Raw genomic sequence first — 21,897 nt, forward strand, 5'->3', positions numbered from 1 at the left:
CTGCCTTTCCACACAGATGAAAATTGATGCAAGGACATGACTTCCATCTCGTTCTAAGCAGCAACAAGGACCTCAGATGAACCATGCACGAGATCTTCAGGAATGAACCCAAATTCATTTTCAATTCAACAGGGACCATCATGGGCCTTGAGTGGATCAATCAAGTATGTTCTTCCTCCTCGCAGCAAGGGTTAGCAGTAGAGAACTCTAGGGTTAACGGAGTGTTCCAACTATGGCAAAGGGTTGATGTCTATGGAGATTCTCAGTCATCCAGGTCATGGTTGTCCCAAAGGTGCTTTTTCAAGGGGCAACTGGACTTTCTTGTTTTTCTTCGAAGACCAAACACTTCAACTTGAAGCTCATCTAAGGAGCAAAATGCCTTCGAAGAAAAACCAGAAAATTCAGTTGCCTGAAAAAGCAAAGGTGCTCTTGAAAAAGCACCTTTGGGACAAGGGATTGATGGTTGTATCTTCCTATTCCAGATCACACCACAAATTCCTTGAGATAAAACCAATTCTTATGTGTGGCTGCAATTGTGAGTTGGCCCCATAACCATCTGGTTCATGGTTGCTGTGGAATTACCTCTGAATTTGTGCCCAGAGAGGTAAGATTGAAATTCCCTGGTACCATTAATTTGGGGAACTCTAACCCAGAGATTGCCTGGAGGAGCTGGATACAGAGGCCAATAAAAGCAGACTAGTATAGTTCCATCTGATCCCTAGTGGCTAATGTCATGAGCAGAGTCCCACAACCAGGTATGTGCGGGGTGGTGCCTTTGAAAACCAGCAGGATCTCTCAAATAATTATAGCCTCTCTAATGTTTCTGCTCCAGGATTGTGTTTGAGGTAGACCAATCCTGAACAGCGAAGTTATGAATGCCAAAACTATTTTTTACTATAGGGTTTGAATAACAGAATCTTGCAATATTGAATGTGCCTGCCCTTCCTTGCCTTTATCTAGGAAATAAGTAGGGAGAATCAAGTCTGAGAGGCGTTCTCAAATTCCATTCTTGCTTTGGACTGAAATTTCTGTTACTGTATCTGACTGTTGCCTTGGTTGCAGCTCTTCCTCAAGGTTGTTCTTAAAGCTATTACATTTTGTGGCTGGTGCTACCTGGACACATCATCTATGTGGACGAAGGGAGCTTTAACAGTCTTATAACATCACTGAGCAGGGAATGGTGGTGGTATGAGATGGAGTAGTTTGTAAGTTCCTTCTACTCTATGATATTCACAGTCTATGATGCTGTGTGGAATCTAACATTACATTGGCTAAATAGAAGACAAAGAGAAAAGCATTCCTTCCCGCCCATTTATTACCAGTGGTTATATGTGTATATGCTTTACTTTGGAGTAAGTGACTGGGGGGTGCTGTAGGAGAAACCTAGGATTTTTTTTCTTTGCAGCCCCCAACTGATTGAAACCATTTCTAGTTCACCCCTTCCTTCCAAATTTGGTTCAGTTCTGTTTTTGAAGAATTATCATGCTGATGAGCAGATAGATAGAGTTCTTGATTCTCTTTACTTAATTTCTTTCCAACATTTGATTGGGTAGGAAGAAATGCAAATTATATATAAATCCTGCTGGAAAAATGAATTTACTCTGTTCATTGTCCCCTGAGTATCATTTCCAAGAATGAAATTATAGTCTCTTCCCCATCATTACCTGTGGATAGCTTTGTGAGTTGGAAAGTATCCTGGGAATTTGTTTACCGCTGTAGGCAAGTCTAAGTCTTCAAATGAAAAAAAGAAGAGAAGGATAACTTAATTTAGAAAGAAAGCTGTTTTCCCCCCTTGTTAACAAAACTGACATTACTACACAGTTGTAAACAAGCTACCTTTAATGGTTGTGTGATAGAAAAAGCTCTTATTAAACTACTGAAGCATTTGCTTTAGCTGCTTATCAGGGAATCAAGCAATAAAGGAAAGATGGCTCAATTAATTTTGATGTGTCCAAAACCATATAGAAAGACAGAACTTCTTTATGTTTAGGTCATGATTGGTGAAAATAAATGATTGTTGAATGAAGTCTAAAGTGTGTTTGGGATATTGAAAGATGAATCTGGAAGGGAAGAAGTGAAGTCCAACTTTCCTAGGTGAAAGATAGGGCTTAAAATTTCTTTCTGTCATGTGGAAGAAACCCTGTCCCTTTTAGTCTCATGGAATTACTTCATCTGTGTGTGGTGAAAGTTCTTTATTGAATAATTCACATTAGCTACAGGCAAAGAAACAGAGAAAATAGAAGAACATTGTACCTCAGTAAATATAGTAAAGTAGTTAATTGTTTGACTTTTGACCATCCTGTTCATCTAGGATGGGAATGTTAGGTTCATCCTTTGGTGACTAGAAATGTACTTTGGAATAAATTCATCTACAATTCTTTGAAAACAACAAAAAATATTACAGCAATATTCCCAGAAAAAGTCAGTGGAAAGTAAAGTACCTTCTATGAAACTGTGCCTAATGGCCATGTTTGCAGAGGCAGGCCTTGTTTATTTTTTTATTTGTATCCTGCCTTTATTAACTTTATGAATAAATCAAGGTGGCAAACATATCCAGCACACCTTCCTTCCTTGTTCTATTTTCTGCATAACAACACTGTGAAGTGAGTTGGGCTGAGAGAGAGTTGTTGTCGTGTCAAAAGTACCAAGGCGCTTGCGGGTTGGAAAGGATTAGCTGGTGACATCACTGTTCCTTTGGGGCTTGAGAGAGAGTGGCTGGCCTATAGTCACCCATCTGACTTTCATGGCCTTAATGAGCATAGTTGGTTCTGCCTAGATTCCTTCTTTATTAGAACTGTTGATGTAGCCACCCTCCATTAAAACAGTTTCTTCTTGGCTGGGCCTGCTACAGTAATGCTTTCTCTTTTTCCTTCTTCAGAAGAGGCAAATAGGTTATTGTCCTTCCATCCCTTTGGAGTACCGTGTTTCCCCGAAAATAAGACCCTGTCTTATATTTTTTTGAACCCTGAAATAAGCGCTTGGCCTTATTGCCATGCACTCAAAAGCCTGATTGGGCTTATTATCAGGGGATGTCTTATTTTGGGGGAAATAGGGTAAGGGCCTGTAAATAGGGTAAGGGCCTGTAAATAGTATCTGGCTCCTTGGCGAGCGGAGGCCTGGGCAGTCCCATCAGGAAGGCGGAAGGGGACTCAGTCACTGCCCAGCAGCGTCTGGGGCATACTGGTAAGAGGCGGGAGCACAGGGAGTGTGAATTGAGCCACGCCAGCAGCTACCTATTGCAGGTCCGCCTGCCTATATTCAGAGTGGAAAATGGTACCTTGTGTGTGCTCCACCAGCCAGCAGCCCAAAGTGGGCAGAAAGAGAGCTTACCTTGGGGTTTCCTGGGCTCTAAGCCTGAGCCCATCTGCACAGAGAGCTGCAGCCAGGAGAGCTACAACTAGGAGCCATGCAACTGCTTCTAGGAGTAGCAGAGGCTCAAAGATGGCGGAAAAAGTTGCAAAACGATACCAAAACAAAAGGCATTAGAGAAAGAACTGGCTAAGATCCAGACTGAGAAAAGCCTGGATCAGGAATGTTCTCCTATGGGAGGGGCAGAGGCTTCCTGCCCTCAGGAAGAAAGGCCATTGGCTCCTGCTAATGATCCAGGACCTCTGCAAACTGCCTCTTGCAGGGAATGGTTAGCAGATGGCTCCAGAGAAGTGTGCTATCCAACCTTGGGAGAGGTTTTGGATAGAGCTAAAGCCTTTTCTATTGCAAGCCCTATGTTGCCTGCAGCAGGATCAGAGGAGCTTATCCCTTCTCCCAGAGCTAGGCCAGAAGCCTCGTTTACTCCCACTGCAGCGGGGCTCTGCCCAGTGGAGGAAGCTGGTTCAGAATTGCCTGAACAGTTAAAACAGATCATTTCCCAAACTATTAGGCAGGAAATAGCTGCAGGTTTGCAGCAGAGGAATTTACCTTCTCAAGGGGTTTCCTCTTTCCAACATCAACAGGCACAACCTATGCTTCAGGAGGATTGGCTGGATCCTCGGGAGCTTCTCTAACTCCTTCTATGAGGAGTGGGGACTCCTCAGCTGAGGAGGAGAAATTCTAGACCTTTTCAGAAGATGAAGGGCTAAATCCGGATCCATTGCCTTTCACAGGCCTTTTTAAGACAGATTTATTTAAATCATTGCTGCGTAAGGCCAAGGCTATAACAAATTTGGATCCTGACCAAGTTTCTGAATCGACCCAGAGCCCAGGGGATTCAGGTCATTTGCTCTTTTCTGAACCTACGGTGGAAACTGAAGTGATCCCATCACCCTAATTATTTGATGTGGATGTGGTTCAAAGGCAGTGGGCCAATCCTAGAGTGGGCATGCCTCCATCTAGATCTGATACCAGTTCCGTTTGGTCTTCTTAGTGGATGTATTTGGCGGCTGAACTAATTGCACTGTGAGATGCCCCCCTCTCGCAGACGTGGCCCTCCACATTATCGAGGGCCTACCTCAATGACAGGTTTTGGGACCCGGAGAGGTGACATGTGAAAAAGAGGGGGTTGAGGGTTTTTTTAAAAAGGGTAGCAGGGACGCTTTTAAGGGGACCTGGGAGGGGGGGGAGGGGGCTGTAGAGATGGACTGGGGGGTCCATATAGCCACTGTGTGGGGTAGTGGGTTGGATGGGCGCAGCGGAGGAGGGGAGAAGGGTAATTTGACCGGGGCGCTGGGGGGGGCGAAAGGAAGGGCAGTTCCATCAAAGTGATAAGTGGGAGGGGCAGGTATGGCAGGCGCAGGGGGCCATATCAGGTTCTGGGGATGCGCACGTGCTGTCTTCGAGTGATTGTGCACTCCAGCCCCCATAGTGTGGCTCGTGTCCTGGATTGCTCAGAATCTCAGGCCTTGGGTCCTCGACTGATGTTATGTAATGCCAGGTCGGTAATTAACAAAGCCCCCCTCATTTGTGATCTTATTGCGGAGGGTGTAGACCTGGCTGGGATTACGGAGACCTGGTTGGGCCGGGAGGGGGGGTTCCCCTCGTTGAAATGTGCCCTCCAGGCTTCTGTGCATTTCATCAGCTGAGGGCCCAGGGGAGGGGTGGGGGAGTAGCGGCAATTATTAGAGAAAGTCTTTGTCCGAGGGAGGCCACTGTTCCTCAGATAGCCGGATGTGAGTCCCTTTTTGTGAAGTGGGGTTGTGGGGTGCAGAAGGGTTTGCTGACTACGTACCTGGCTCCCTGCCACGTGGCGGCGACCCTGCCTGAGCTACTCGACGTGATTGCCGGGGTGGCAGTTGATACGCCCAGACTTATTGTTATGGGGGATTTCAACCTGCCATCTGTCGGTGAGATGTCAGAAGTGGCTCGGGAGTTCATGGCTTCCATGACGGCCATGGACCTGACCCAGTTAGTGCAAGGCCCCACTCACATGGGGGGGACACACTCTGGACTTGATTTTTATCTCTGGTCAGTGGCTGAATGATCTTGGTAGAGGGGACCTAGACATTAAACCCCTGTCATGGACAAATCATTCGCTCCTTCGCTTAGACTTTCAAGCCGCTTCCCCCCGCCGCAGGGAGATGGAACCGACTAGATGGTTCCGTCCCAGGCGCCTGATGGATCCCGAAAGGTTCCAGATGGAGCTTGGGCCATTTCCTGAGATTCTGGCACACGACTCGACTGAAGACCTGATGGCCGCCTGGGATAGTGCGGCCGCAGGGGCTTTGGACTGCGTCGTGCCTTTGCGGCCTCTGACCCGATGCCGATCTCAATTGGCTCCTTGGTTCTCCGAGGAGCTGAGAGAGATGAAGCATCGGAAAAGACACCTAGAGAGTGTTGGAGGACTAGTCAATCCGAATCTGACTGGACACAGGTGAGGTCTTATATCAAGACCTACCTAGTGGCGATAAAAGCGGCAAAATCTAACTATTTTTCCACTCTTATCGCATCTGCAGAGAACCGCCCAGCTGCTCTGTTTAGGGTAACCCATTCCCTCCTTCGGGTGGAAGTGCAGGAAGATCCCTTGCAGGATCGAGCTGAGGATTTTGTGCAATTCCTGCATGATAAAGTCGCTCAGATTCGGGAAGGCTTGGACTCCGACTGGGTGAGTCCGGGGAGGAAGACAGGGGTGAGTCTTGAGAATATGATCTGGGAAGAGTTTGACCCTGTGGCTCCCGAGGACGTGGACAGGATTCTGGGTGGGCTTAGTGCTGCCACATGTTTATTGGACCCGTGCCCCTCCTGGTTGGTACTGGCCTCCAGGGAGGTTACGCAAGGCTGGCTCCAGGGGATTATAAATGCTTCATTGAGTGAGGGTGCCTTTCCTGCCACCTTGAAAGAGGCGGTGGTGAGGCCCCTCCTCAAGAAGCCATTCCTGGACCTGGCTGTAGTAGCAAATTACTGTCCGGTTTCCAACCTTCGTTTTGTGGCGAAGGTTGTCGAGAGTGTGGTGGCGCGACAGCTACACCGGTACCTGGAGGAAGCTGTCTATCTGGACCCGTACCAGTCGGGCTTCAGGCGGGGGTACAGCACAGAAACGGCATTGGTCGCGTTGGTTGATGATCTCTGGAGGGCCCGGGACGGGGGTTGCTCCTCTGTCCTGGTCCTATTAGATCTCTTAGCGGCTTTTGATACCATCGACCATGGTATCATGCTGCAGCGGTTGAGGGGGCTAGGAATTGGAGGCACCGTGTTACGGTGGTTCTCCTCCTACCTCTCCAACCGCTCGCAGTTTGTGTTGGCGGGGGGGCAGAGGTCGACCTTGAGGTGCCTCGCTTGGGGGGTGCCGCAAGGGTCGGTCCTCTCGCCCTTCTGTTCAACATTTATGTGAAGCCGCTGGGTGAGATCATCCATGGTTTGGGGGTGAGAGTCTATCAGTACGCTGATGACACCCAGCTGTATATCTCCACCCCAAACCACCCCAATGATGCCCTTGATGTGATGTCCCAGTGCCTGGAGGCCGTGCGGATCTGGATGGGGAGTAACAGGCTTCGACTCAACCCTTCCAAGACTGAGTGCCTGTGGCTTCCGGCATCCCGGTATAGTCACCTGGTGCCATCGCTGACTATTGGGGGTGAATCTTTGCCCCCCACAGAGAGGGCTCGCAATCTGGGTGTCCTCCTGGACTCACGGCTGTCTTTAGAAGAGCATATGACGGCCGTAGCCAGGGGGGCTTTTTATCAGGTTCACCTGATTTGCCAGTTGCGTCCCTTTCTGGACCGGGACACCTTGCACACGGTCACTCACGCCCTCGTCACCTCCCGTCTGGACTATTGTAATGCTCTCTACATGGGGCTCCCCTTGAAGAGCACTCGGAGGCACCAACTGATCCAGAATGCGGCCACGCGGGTGGTTATGGGCGCACCTCATTAACGCCCATGTAACACCTCTCCTGCGCGAGCTGCACTGGCTCCCAGTGGTCTTCCGGGTGCAATTCAAGGTGTTGGTCACCACCTTTAAAGCACTCCATGGCATAGGACCAGGTACTTACGGGACCACCTTCTGCCACCAATAGCCTCCCACTGACCAGTCCGCTCCCACAGAGAGGGACTCCTCAGGGTATCGTCGGCCAAATTATGTTGGCTGGCGATACCCAGGAGGAGAGCCTTCTCTGTTGGAGCTCCTGCCCTTTGGAATGAATTGCCCCTGGATATTCGTAACATCTCTGACCTCCGGGTCTTTCGCTGTGCCCTGAAGACCCCACTGTTCCGACAGGCGGGCTGTCTAACTGAATGATTTTAAATTGGGTTTTAATATTGGATTTTAAAATTTGGCCAAAACTATTTAATGATTTTAATTAATTTTAACTATGATATTGTATATTTATGTTTTTAATCTTTTTAATCGAGTCCTTCGGGAGAAGGGCGGTATATAAATAAAATAATAATAATAATAATAATAATAATAATAATAATAATAATAATAATAATAGAAAAAGGGCTTTACAATGTAGCATCAGATGTTTCTGAAGTATTGGAGGTTCCCACTGTGGACAAACCAGTGGCTGCCATGACTTCAGTAGCACTCTTGCCTACAGAGGCAATGGATTGTTTGAAGGCAGAGGACAAAAAGGCTGAAGGGTCCTTGCGGAAGGCCCACCAGGCAGCAGCCTGGGCTATTAAGGCTGCCACATCAGCTTCCTTCTTCAATGGGGCTTCCTTGCTCTGGCTTCGCCGGATTCAGGAGATGATCCCTCCCCAGAGGATGTGAGAATTCATCAGGATATAAATAAGCTGGTGGCTACAGCTGAGTTTTCAGCAGATGCCTCCTTGAATGTGGCTAAGTTCGCATCCAGATCGTTGACCTCTTCAGTAACAGCCCATTGCCTGCTATGGCTGAAGCATTGGCAGGCTGACAATAAATGCAAGTGGAAGTTTACTTCAGTCCCTTTCACAGGCAATAACTTGTTTGGAGAGGCCCTCAAATCCATCCTGGTGGAGACCAAGGGCAGGAGCAAAGCCATGCCCTCCCTTTACCAGATGGGGGACAGAAGGTACTCACCTTATTTTAGGAGGCAATCCTTTCCTTCTCCAGAGTCGGGAGGTGAATTCCAACATTTCCAGAGACCTTATTCAGGCACACAGGAGAGACAGATGGAGAGATCCGAGTTCTGGGTCCGCCAACGATTTCCGAGGAAGCGGCCCTTTCATGGGGCAGGAAGTCGCCCATATCATCGTTCAAAGTGACTGCAGGGCTGTCACACATCTGGGTGGTCAGCTCAGCCTCCATTTCCATCAGTGGGAGGCCACCACATCAGACAGGTGGGTACTCAGGAACAAAACCTGATGGACTCACCGATTCAACACCTGCTGGAGATCAAGACAATTCAACCTGTCCCTCAGGAGGAAAGGGGACTGGGCTTCTACTTGATACTGTTCTTGGTTCAAAAGAGCTCCAGGGGGTGCAGAACTATTCTAGACCTCAAACGTCTGAACAAGTGTCTGGAGTACAAATGCTTCAAAATGCACTCACTCCAATAATTCTGGGAGGTATACAACAGGGCGACTTCCTCACCTCCATAGACCTCACAGAGGCATATCTCCATATACCCATCAGACCTGCTCACAGACAGTTCCTTCGTTTCTCATGTGCAGAAAGGCATTATCAATACAAGGCCATGCTATTCGGCTTGTCTTCAGTGCCACAAGCCTTTACAAAGATATTGGCGGCCTTAGCAGCCCATCTTCGATCCGTGCCAATCAGGGTCCAATGTTCCCTGGACGACATTCTGATTCAGTCCTCGTCAGCAGTTCAGGCAGTGGCAGACTTAAGGATCACTATCCAGGTCCTACAAAAACATGACTTTTCAATAAACAACAGGAAGAGTCATTTTCATCCGACCACCAGATTGCTCCATTTGGGAGCCATTATAGATACATCTGTATGCATGGTCTCTCTATCCCCGGAGAGACGGGACAGCTGGCAACAGTTAGCAAGCCACATCACGGCCATGGACACAGTACCACTCCTGTCGCAGCTCCTGGGGAAGATGATGTCATGCATCTCCATTGTACCGTGGGCACGAGTACACGCCAGGGCACTGTAGTGGTTTCTCCTGCCTTACCAATGATCCAGCAGGAGCAATTCCCAGGACAGGGTAAGAGTTTGTATAAATATACAAAAGTATGAAGGCTATTGCTTAACGCATTGTAAGCCGCCCTGAGTCTCCAGAGAACGGAGGCATATAAATTAAAGCAAAAAAAAAAAAAATTCCTGTACAGGTACTGCAGTCCCTTTGGTGGTAGAGGTCACAGGCCCTTACCAAAGGATGCCTCTTCAAGGAGCCAGACTGTCTAACCATCATGGATGCCAGCCTTTATGGTTGAGGGGCCCATTGCCAGTCACAGATTGCACAGGGCCGGTGGGCCCAGGTGGACCTGTCGCACAAGATCAATTGGCTGGAGCTCAGGGCGGTTTACCTGGCTCTCAAGAGTTTCAAGGAAGCCATAGCGGGACAACATGTTTTGGTTTTAACAGACAACCTGACAGCCAAAGTCCACATCATGGACTTGGAATCCCCTCCAAGGGGGGACTCATTCCAGGTCCCTCATGGTCTGGGACCCTGGGCGGAGAGTCATCTTCAATCCATAAGGACAGAGCACATCTCTGGGGTCCTGAATGTGCAGGCAGATTGCCTCAGCAGGGTGACAGTGGACCATTCAGAGTGGCATCTCCACCCCTCACTGTTCCAGGAGCTGACAGTTCGTTATGGGAGGCCGGTTATAGATCTGTTTGCCTCTCCAGAAAACACTCACCTGCCGAGGTTTTTCATCAGGTTCAGATCATGGGCGGAAGGGACAGATGCCCTGTGAAGCCCGTGGCCTCGGGGCCTTTTATACGCATTTCCCCCCCCCCCCTTGCCTTGATTTCGGCAGTCATCAGGAAGGTACGGTGAAGGCGGAGGTGATCCTGTTAGCTCCCTATTGGCCCAGAAGACCATGGTTTGCAGACCTGGCCCACCTGTCCATGAGACCACCCTGGAGAATACCTTGGGAGAGATTATACCTGAGCCAGGGGAACCTGGTCCATCCGGAGCCTCAGTGGCTCAAACTGACTGCCTGGCGATTGAGTCGTGGTCCCTGAGGCAGGAGAATTTTTCCTCCAGAGTCATTCAAGCCATCCAAGCTTCTAGATGACAGTCCATCGACAGGATATATAATTCGACCTGGAAGGCTTTTTGCTCCTGGTGCTCTAGATCAGGGGCTGATCCCTTGGAGGTTTCAGTGGTGCAGATCTTGGAGTTCCTCCAGGAGGGATTGGACAAGGATTGGACACCCAACACCATCCAGAGACAGACAGCAGCGCTGTCTTCTGTCCTATCATGCGGAAGTTTAGAGTCACTTACTAAGCATCCCACAATGCACAGATTCCTCAGGGGCACCTCCAACTTATGCCCACCTGTGGTTCACAGGTATTCCACTTGGGATCTAACTAAGGTTTTGCAGGCCCTTATGGAGAGTCTCTTTGAGCCCTTAAGGTCAGCCAGTTTATGTTTCCTCTCATTTAAGGTGGCCGTTCTAGTCGCAATTACATCAGAAGGATTTCGGAGCTGGCAGCTCTTTTTGTGAGACAGGACCTCTGCATATTCCACCCAGACAGGGTGGTTCTACGTTTGGACCCTTCTTTCATTCCTAAAGTCAATTCATAATTACATAGGGCCCAGGAGTTGATATTGTCCATCTTCTGCCTGGGCCCAAAACATGCCCTAGAGCAGAGATGGCATAAGTTAGATGTTAGAAGGGCCCTCTGTATCTACATCAAACACACGTCTTCCTTCCGGAAGACAGAATCCTTGTTTATCTCATTTCAGCCATCTACACTAGGACACAGGGTCACTCCTTCAACAGTGGGTCATTGGATTAGAGCTTGCATTGCCAAGGCATATGAGGTGCAACACCTACCAATGCCTAGGCACATAACAGCGCATTCCACCAGGAGCGCGGCCATGACAGGCGACATAGGCCTCTATTGAGGAAGTGTGTCAAGCAGCTACCTGGTCCTCCCCATTTCCATTTATTTGAGACTATAAGTTGGACTCCTTTGCCTCAGCGGAGGCAGCATTTGGGAGGTGAGTCCTCTAGAGAGTTCATAGTGTCGGGGGGGACTTAGGACCAGACTGCTCCCATCCATAGGGGACAGGCAGGCTTTGGTATGTCCCATTCCTGGATGCTCTCGAGCCAGTTCTAGGGAGAATGGGCTTTGGTCCTACCTGATTGCCATTTCTAGTAGAGCTGGTAGAGAGCATCCAGCCCCACCCTTATTAATGTCTGGTCCACAATCCAGGAGGAGCTACTGTTTTACAGGTCACAAGTCTATTCATCGCTATGCCTTCGCCGAACTGGGGAATCACCAGACAAGGAGGGAGGGACCAGAGATGCAAATAAGATCACGTGCTCAGTCTCCATGCAGAAGATAGAGCTACTACCTATTCCTGGATGCTCTCTACCAGCTCTGCTAGAAATGGCGTTCAGGTAGGACCAACACCCATTTTAACTTATATTGAACTATGTGGGAATAATAGCTGAGAACGAATGAAGAAATGCAGTTGTGGGTATTGTGGTCTCTATACATGTAACTGTATTTAATTGTATTTATCTCCTTGCCTATCTTTTTTCTTTTATCCATCCATTTCTTAATTTTTTATGTTACAATACCCTTCATTTCTTAAGCGTGATAGGTACCACATATTATCTCAGATCAGGAACCTTCTTTCAATATTGGGAGTAAAAGAAGTTCATTTCCTATCTGGAGTATCACTGAGCAGGGAAAACTACAACCGTATCAATATGAGAAGTCATACATGATTAACATAACAAATACATCTCTAACCACTGACAATAGGCATGAATATTATATTACACAATCTTATCCTTGTAAGAATACAAATCCTAGTACCAGCTTTTTCAATATCGTTAAGAATAACAACAGTGATGCTATTGGAGCTCTTGGCTCTCAGGCTACCCTTGCAAAACAGAATTGATGCCTGCAAAATATATTTAAAACTATCTACAATTGAGATTTGGAACTGTTAGAACTGTTTGAAAGACAGTTCTGATTCTCAAATGATGCATACTTTAGCGAAAATGCCAGGCTGTGGCTTCAACATAGTAGCTGCAGGTTTGTCCTTGATTTACAGGTGGTGACAATGGCTTTCTGCATACTCAGTAAAGATTGGGAGTGGCTGGTAAATAAAGGATTGTTTTTAAGATGATTTGGAAACTTCAGCTGGTGTAGATTGTGGTCATTTGAAAATTCATGGCACTGATGTTATCAGTTCATTTGATATTTACATTATGTCAGCTGGACTGATTTTAAATTAAGTTCTTTGCAGGATGTCTGCCATTCACCTCATATATAATTTTTGTTGTCCATTTTTGAGAAGGGTTAGGTGAGTCTTTTCACCAGTGGTTTTATGAATGTTATCTTCTGTTGCCAATGAATCTCATCATTATAATTTGTTAGGAACAGTCTGACTATATGCCGATAGTTAGGTTTTAATGAAACTGTGTATTAGATTTTAGCATTAACTAAATACTAAACTTGGATGTTGCTTGTAGTTACTGGTGTGTGTGTGTGTTTTTTAAATTATACTCTTTTGTTATTGCATGAGCTTTTATTTTGGAAATTGCCTTAAGATACCTTTGCCCTTTTGAGAAATCCTAAAATGCTTTTAATAATAATTAAATGTGTTAACTTTTTAACATTAAATATTGTTGGTTTAGCTTAGTCCAGTGGTAGGCAAACTTGGCTCTTTCACACCCTGTGGACTTCAACTCCCAGAATTCCTAAAACAGCCAAGGAATTCTGGGAGTTGAAGTCCACAGGGTGTGAAAGAGCCAAGTTTGCCTACCACTGGCTTAGTCCATTGACTTTTAAGCTAAATTTGAAATACATTTTAAATCTTTCTCAGTATTAATGCTAGAATATTATGTTATTCCTACTTGCCATTGTTCAGTTTGGAGCAATATGTTATTGAAGTCTCTGCGCAATGTGAAAACTCCATAAACTTTACTGCATTTGATTCCTCTTTAAAGAGCAACACTTAGGGGTTGTACAAAACATTCTGTGCAAAAAATGTTCCATACATAGAATAGCTGCTTTTGAGTTGTCCATGCTTGGAATGAAATGAGGCTGCTTTGTTCCTAGCAGAGAAGACTTGGAAGGAGGGAGGAAAAAAAAAACCCAAGGACATTGGCAGCTGGGAGGGAGGGAGCAGACTGGTAGATGATACACTGTGAGAGGAGGAAGTGTGACTCCCACCAGCTTTTGCATTTCATTTAGACTTATATACTGCTTCACAGTGCTTTACAGTCTTCTCCAAGAGGTTTAAAGAGTCAGCATATGCCCCCAATAACCTGGGTCCTCAGTTTATCAACCTCGGAAGGATGGAAGGATGAGTCTTGAGCAGGTCAGGATCGAATTCCTGGGAGTGGAATGCAGAATTAGCTTGCAATACTGCATTTTAACCGCTGCGCCACCACAGCTCTACTACTCCCTTTGTCCCGATATTATTTTATCTGAAAATTTGAACAAGGAAAGTATTCTAAGTTTTAGTTCTGCTGAACTGTCGCTGACCTAAATAGTTTGACATACCCCTAGACAGTTGTTTAAATGTAATAAACTTGGTAATATTAAATAAAGGATTATTTAAATATTAATATTTAATATTTAATAAATATTAAATTAAATAAAGGATTATTTAGGTTAATTAAAACATAATGTTAACTCTCTTACCATGTATTTAAAGGAAAGTTTTTCTTGAAGTAGATGAAAATAAAATTAATGATTTCAATTGCTGGTTAAGATACAAGGGTATGAGAAATAAGATACAGTTCTTAACATCATTCCTTTCAGAATTGGCAAGCCATGTGGATTCTAAGCAAAAGAATATAAATTTTGTGTGTGTGTGTGTGTGTGTATTGTTTCTTGTTGAATAGAGCAGATGTAGGTAATACTTTTGAGTCACCAGGTACAATTTGCCATTTGAAGAGCAATGATCGAGACTTTTCCACTGTATTGCTTTAGTTCTCCAGGATGGTGTCTACCCTCTGCTTACCTTTGTCTTCATGTTTGTATTTGTGCTGAGGCCACACTTCCCATGAATGGTTTTTATCATTCATTCATTCATTCATTCATTCATTCATTCATTCATTCATATTCTGCCTTTATTATTTAGAATGTTTATGGAGCCTAAATAGATGTAAATGCATTCAGTAAATAAAAATTATGATGGTGGCTGGAATGGTTGTTTGGTAGACCAGTTCTTTTTTATTTAATTTTTGATAATTTTTGAAATCATAAGCAATTACACATGTAACAGTAGGTGGCTTTGTCCAGTCTTTTTGGCATTTTGACAAGCTAGTCTTGGCACGGGCACCATTAGTAAAAACACAACTGATTTTGTATCCTATAAAGAAATTCTGTATAAAATGTTTTACAGGTGGCACTTGCCACCAGCCAGATTGGCAAAGATGTTTCCCAATACCTCACCAACGTGTTGGAAATGCAAACAGCAAAAGGGAACGTATTACCACGTATTAATACGTCCTGTCACAGAACGAAACAATATTGGAGTAGAACCAGATCACAATTAGAAGAAATAACCAAACAACAGATAGAGATGAGGCCAGAAACATTTTTACTAGGAGTACTCCCAGGGTCATATGAAAAAGAAATATAATACTTAATTATCCACATTATCACAGCAGCAAGAATAATCTACGCTCAGAATTGGAAAAATAATAATATACCATCCGAAGATAATTTGATCAGAAAAGTTTTGGAATGTGCGGAGATGGACAAATTAACAAAGGAGATACAAGAAAAAGAGGAAACAGAATATTACTTAGTGTGGGAGAAATGGTATGAATAATTGGAGGAGAGAGATAAAAGGCAAGGAAAAATTAAATAATGGTCAAAATAGGAGTAGAAGTATAATTGCAAATATGAGGAAACAAAAATTGTAAAAATGGAAGTGTGTACGTGGGTATTTATATGTATATATGTAAATAAATAAATATTAGAAGTATATGCACAAAAGATATAGTAGAATAAGGGAGGAAAAAATGTATAAGTATGAAATTTTTGACTGATGTGAAACTGTTGAAACGGAAAAAGTATTAAAGCTTTCTTTTTGTTTTTTAAAAAAATGTTTAACAAAAAAAAAATCTCAAAAAACCCCCCACAACAAAACTGATTTTCAGGTTTGAAGATGCTGAGGTCCCTGTAACCATCCTGATCCCAAAAAAATGCAAGCAAAGTTAAACTTTCCAATGTGCTGTGATCTTTCGAAGGTTAGTGCTCCAACAATTAAATGTAATCATCCGGAACAATTTTGAACAGTTCTGATAGTTTAATAATATAAGACCATATTCCTCTCTCTTTTTTTTATCAACCTATGCAATTAAGTTAATGATAGCGTTTTTAAGATCCTTGTGCATGTGCACATGTGACGTATTTTGAGAAACTGGAGCTATAAAGCTGATGGAACTGTTCTGTACTGGTAATCCTGGACTTACATTTATTTACAACCATCCAAACATACAACAGTACTGAAAAAAGTGACCTGTTCCCACATTTAGGACTGTCACAGCATCCCCATAGTCACATGATCAAAATTTGGTGCTTGGCAACTAACATGTATTTGTGGCAGTGGCAGTGTTACGTGATCACAATTTGTGATCTTCCCAGCTGGCCTCTGACAAGCCAAGTCGTTGGTAGAAGCTGGATTCCTTTAATAACTACAGTGATTTGCTTAAATGTGGCAAAAGAAGCGTGCACTTGACAATGATTCACTTAACAAATGTCTTTCTTAGCAGTGGAATTTCTGGTTCCAGTTGTGGTCATAAGTCAAAGACTACCTGGAATACCAATAAGATAATAATCTTAGTGTCATAATTGTAGCCATTGCTGTGTTCCAAGTGTAACAAACTTTCATTGAAGGCTACCCATGTGAAATATCACATAGCCCGATCAATAAAAACAATGCCCATGAATAAATCAAACAGTGCTTCTGTGACACATAATGGTTTTGTATTGTTGAACATTATCAAATGCTGACTTGGCTGGGCATGCATATAGAAGAGAGGACCTTTTTCGGTAATTAAGGCAGTAGGTGAAAATTCCATCTGTTGTTTACTTTAGACACTTTAATTACAGATGAAAGCAGATCCCCTTGGAGATGCTACAAAGGCACCTAATATCTCTGTTGTTGTGCTTATAGAAGTAGCTTGTCAAGTTGCCCCAGCAACTTTGAAGTGCAACTCATGTGAAAGCAGCAGCAGTAGTCATTCTACCAGAAGAGATCAGTTGACACAGCTCCTCCCCATTTAGCTACTAATATTTGTTTTTGTACCACCTTTCTTTTGGAATCCATTAAAAGGGTACAGAAAAATAGTCATACTATGGAATAAAAACAAGAATTAATGAAGCCATTTAACAGAGAAGGGTACTGTTGAAGAATTCTTTTTTTTTTAGAAAAACATAAGAATTCACCATTTACGGCTGCTAATTTAATAATCACATTTTCCCAGGTGCCTGAACTTTTCTTTCAAGGACTACTTTAAATGCAGCTGGTTGCTGCTATTTGAATTATTTTACAATCTGCTTTGATATCGTGTACATTTTGTTCTGTTAGCGCTTCAAAAGAAGCCCGGTGTTTGCTTTTTGAAGCATTTTTGAGATTTTTATTTCATATCCACTTATATAGTCAGGGCAAAAAACTACTTTTGGTCTTCCAATAAGTAGAACGCAGGTGACACACCATCACTATAAATCTGTGTTGCTTGAGGCTAGGTGGTATGAAGGAGATTTTTTACATATAATTTCAGGCTTTTTTCAAGCCAGTCATTCAGTAACCTGGGAAAGGGATTCTGAAACAAACACATCTGGAAGATACCAGGTTTGGAAAGGCAAATTCTTAGTTATACCTATCAAAGCCTCTTCCGTGACACTAAACTGAATTGTAAATACATTGATTTTCTGTGAGAAAAGTGCATATGATTCTGGAAGGGAACATTGTTTGCTTTAAACCTTAATGCTTTGGCACACTTCATTTGATGATATAGGGAGAGAACAAATGGACTGTTTGAATTTAGACACTCAGCTCAGTGTCATGAAATCAGTGCAATAAACCCAACATTCCACAGAGAACTGAATCCTGGTAAACTTTTAATCAGGATTCTGCCAACTATGCTTGAAATATGCAGTGTAGGGATAATCATTGTTATTGATATATTGTTCAATAGTTGATTTTTTTTCCTGAAAAGGGTAAGACAAGAGTCAACAAGGCAACTGAGATGGTCCATCTCTGAGGAGGTCACCATCAGAGGTGGGTTTCAGCAGGTTCTGACCAGTTCTGGAGAACCGGTAGCGGAAATTTTGAGTAGTTCGGAGAACTGGTAGTAAAAATTCTGACTGGCCCCACCCCCATCTATTCTCTGCCTCCCAAGTCCCAGCTGATTGGGAGGAAATGGGGATTTTACAGTATCCTTCCCCTGCCACACCCACCAAGCCACACCCACAGAACTGGTAGTAAAAAAATTTGAAACCTACCACATTGTCACCATGTTACAATGCTGGTTAGAAACTGGGCTATGGTTGAATTCAGACGCATGAGCTTTAGAGAAACAAACTGGCTTTTCAGAAAATAACTTTTGTCTGTTCTTTTAATAAACAGTTATTTTTTTTATATTTTACAGCTGGTATTTGATAAAATGCAAATTTATTTTTATCTAGTCTGTTAAATGAATACTGACAGTTTTTAATTGGCTGGCTGTTCTGTTAAAATATTTTATTTGTGTTTAGTCAATACTTGCTAATCAGTCAACTGGATTCCCCTCCCCTCCTTTTTTCTTTTTTTTTTTTTCATTGCTCTGATACATAGAGCTATTCTGACTGTCAATCGCATCTATTATTTGACTCCAACTAATAACTTTTTCCCCATGGTTTTTAAGAAATACGCTATAAAATAGTTGGAGATACTTTGTAACACTTTTAATTTTCTTAATATTTATGTTGATCTTTCCAGTTTAGCAAAATTAATTATGATTTAAACATAAGAAAAAGAGTAATCTGAAAGACAGAACATCATAAAGTGCACGGCACTAGATTCAAATATATATTAATTTTGTCACAGCAAACTGTGGATAGTAGGTTTGTTGCTTTCTAGACAATGAACACAAGTACCACAGTGAGGTAGAATCTGAAGAGGTTTGTTAAACAACGCAAAGCAAAAGTGCCAACAATTTTAACCGCAAAGCATAAGATAGGCAGGAAACATTCACAACCAACGCAACAAACAGGAAATAGCAACATTCATTAGAGGAATGTGAACACAGAGCAGAATCTCATGTTCTTTTAGATGTTTGGAGACCCAGCAATAATAAGAATGAATGTTCATAATACTGGTTGGTATACAGTAGTTTTTTGGGGAATACAGTCTATATTGCAGCTGATCCCTAAGAACCTTTTCCAAACATGCCTAGTATATTGCTGCTATTAGTCATATTTCTGCTTAAGCACACTCATTGTTTATATGCCTTGCCTAACAGCTGTCAAAAGTTTCTGTGGGACAATATCAGCAAATCTTTCCAGCAACAGGTGGTTGACCTTGAAGGTATAACCTCCTTAGCAATACCACATTAGAAGATAAGAACACAGCTGGAAATGGGGAAGGAATGGGAAAGCTGAGAGACTTGCTTTAAAATCCAAGGCCTTATTAAGCAATGCTATACACATCAATATATAAAACAGGTTATTTTCTTTTTTCTACAAGAAAACACAGAGAAAGAGGGAGCATGCCATTTGTTCCTCTTTGCCATTGTAATAGTCCTTTGCACTGTGATTTAAAGCTTTTTGGTTTACCCATGATGTATGAATAGATCATCTAATCATCCCAAATACTGTTGGGCCTCCTGAAAGATATAGTTGAATACTCTTCTCTCAATAGCCTTGAAAGCAGATGTAATAATACATCATCCCTTCCAGATACCTTGCTCATTGTGGATTAGGGGAGGTAGAGTCAACACATGGTCTTACGACACTAGTTCTGTACCAGTTGTTTAATAAAGTTCCTTCAATCCCTATTTTTTTTTTTAAAAAAAACCAAATGTGATATTTTGGGGTCAGATAGAAATCTAATAATTATATGCAGATAGTCCTTGACTTACAACAATCACAATTGAGCCCAAAATTTCCATTGCTAAGCAAGACAGTTGTTACGTGAGTTTTGCCTCATTTTAAAACTTTTCTTAAATAATTCGCTGCAGTTGTAAAGTCAGTAACATGATTGTTAAGTGAATCTGGCTTCCCCATTAACTTTGCTTGACAGAAACTCACAAAAGACGATCACGTGACAACCCCCCCCCCAAAAAAAAAGACTGTAACCATTTTAAATACATGCCGCTTGCCAAATATTTAGATTTTGGTCATATGATCATGGGGATGCTGCAATGGTTGTGAGTGTGAAAAACAGTTGTAAGTCACTTTTTTCACTGAAGTTGTAACTTCAAATGATCACTAAAGGAATGGTTGTAAGTTAAGGACTACCTGTATGCCATGGCAAAATATTGCCTTAAAGCAAATAAGACATAGAAAACTGATATCTCACAGGCTAATTGCTCTTTATCAGATTATCTATTGGCTATGTTGGTTTGAATAACCAAGGATATCCATCCTTTTTACTTTTCAAGCCCCTCTCTCTATTTCCTTTCAAACTGTTTAGACGGCTCCCATCTCCTATTTCTACTTACTTGCTGAATGTATATAATTTTCAGTATTTAAAGTTAGCCCCAAACTTATTGGACAACCCCTTAAACATGAGTGAATCAGCCAAAAGCAATGTATTTGTCATTCTGACCCCTTTTTCTATTTCATTATGTTTGATGTTGGAGCTGGTGTGATTTCTTCCTATTTCCATAGACTTTTCATTCCTGTCTTCTCTCTGAAAGAAGGATGCAGAATCCCCCCCACCCCCCATTTAAACGTTTTTGGTAGATTCACACACACAGTTTCCCCTCCATTCCTTTGAATTTGAGATTGCTTGTTTTCAGATGAAAGGGGTGGGGGTGGGGAAAGTAAGCTGGTATAATGTTGATATGTTTGTATTTTACTGCTTGGTGGAAACTGGGAGATCTCCCAGATAGCTTTTATTATGCACTATTCTCACCCCCTCCCCCAGATTATTGAGGTAAAATATGTGAAAGAGACAAAGTGATATTCTGTTAAAGATTTGGGGTGGCGTAAAATATTTGAAACTGAGGCCTGCAGAAAAGGTAGAGTTCTGGAGAATAAATACCTTGATGGCAGAAGAGTGTTCATTTTAAAGACTATCACTTTGATTTTTAAATAATAAGTGATAATGCTCATGTTTTAGAGATAAAAATGTAATAGTGTTGATTTAATTGTGCTAAAAGCTAGACACGATAACACAACTCCATTAAATCAGAATAGTAGCTTGGTTGATTAAAGCTGAGATTTCCATTAGTATTGTAAGAAGTGAATCAATGATGCCTTGTAGTGCTTTAGTATTCTTCATGATAAAGATGGAAATGTGAGGGGTTTGTTGTTCTTGATCTTTAATCTAACTTATGCTATGCTGTTATCTACCTTACTGAGAAATTTAACTCAATCTGAGGTTTTCATTAATTCATCTTTGGTAGCAAAAATGAGATTTTCTTGTTCTCTCCCCCCCCCTCTCTGTGCGTGTGTGGTGGGGAACTGTGTAGCCCTCTTTTAAAAAGAAAGAACAGGTACATTTTGTGCTTATTCAGATGAAAAAAATAAAATTGTGTTGGTTAATAAAGTAAGCTCCAGTGACAGTTCTGTATTTTTTTCCCAGTAGAGCTTGCAAGGACTTCCTTGCAGACATGGCCTATCTCCTTGGAGACAAATGGAGATTATTACAAAATAAGAGACTGCTAAAAATCTTGGGTAGTTACCTTGTCTTCTAGGCCATCATCTCAGATGCTGAATTTCCTGCTGAATATCCAGTTATCTGCAGTTTTTGAAATAATCAGTATTGCTTAGATCTAGGATAGGAAATTGTGATCAAAAGTGACCCTAACTGGCGGGGAAAGACATCCAAGGAAGAAACTCTCCTTTGTTTTCGTGCAAATTGCTTGTATCAAATGCATTCTTTTGACATTAGTAGTCCAATGTATAACCAGTTTAACGAAAGATTTCTGAGAATAAAAGATACATCTGGGGTAACGAACAGTTTAAGTTGTATAATCCCACATATGATTAAAACATTTCTGTTCAGATTTATCTGTAATGATATGCAAGAATTGCTGGTCTGCTTTCTACTCCCCCTGCTTGAAGAGGGCGTTTTGGAATACATGTGGTACAGAGATGCAATATTTTTAGGAATGACACCGGGCTAGGGGAAAAAAAAATCAAAATACAGGATAGCTGTAATTAGTGCTTTCTCCTATTGTCCTGTGTGAGTGCTTCCATATTGTACAGGAG

At 42.9% G+C, this 21,897-nt stretch overlaps 1 protein-coding gene across 10 annotated transcripts in view; it reads left to right on the forward strand.

The window, feature by feature from the left end:
• The window catches only part of R3HDM2 (R3H domain containing 2), a 198,240-nt gene that overhangs the window by 45,023 nt on the left and 131,320 nt on the right, over nucleotides 1-21,897 (forward strand). The window contains exon 1 of one of the 10 annotated variants that reach the window (XM_070937994.1): nucleotides 142-164. The exons of the other annotated variants lie outside the window; for them this stretch is intronic. The gene's annotated coding sequence lies outside the window, so the exon portion shown is untranslated. Of the gene's footprint in view, nucleotides 1-141; nucleotides 165-21,897 lie in introns of those variants that run through there. 10 annotated transcript variants of the gene reach the window in all.

This window comes from Pituophis catenifer, unplaced genomic scaffold (genome assembly GCF_029215685.1).
Source record: "Pituophis catenifer annectens isolate HBS135680 unplaced genomic scaffold, rPitCat1.0.hap2 SCAF_2, whole genome shotgun sequence".
Classification (NCBI taxonomy): Eukaryota; Metazoa; Chordata; class Lepidosauria; order Squamata; family Colubridae; genus Pituophis; species Pituophis catenifer.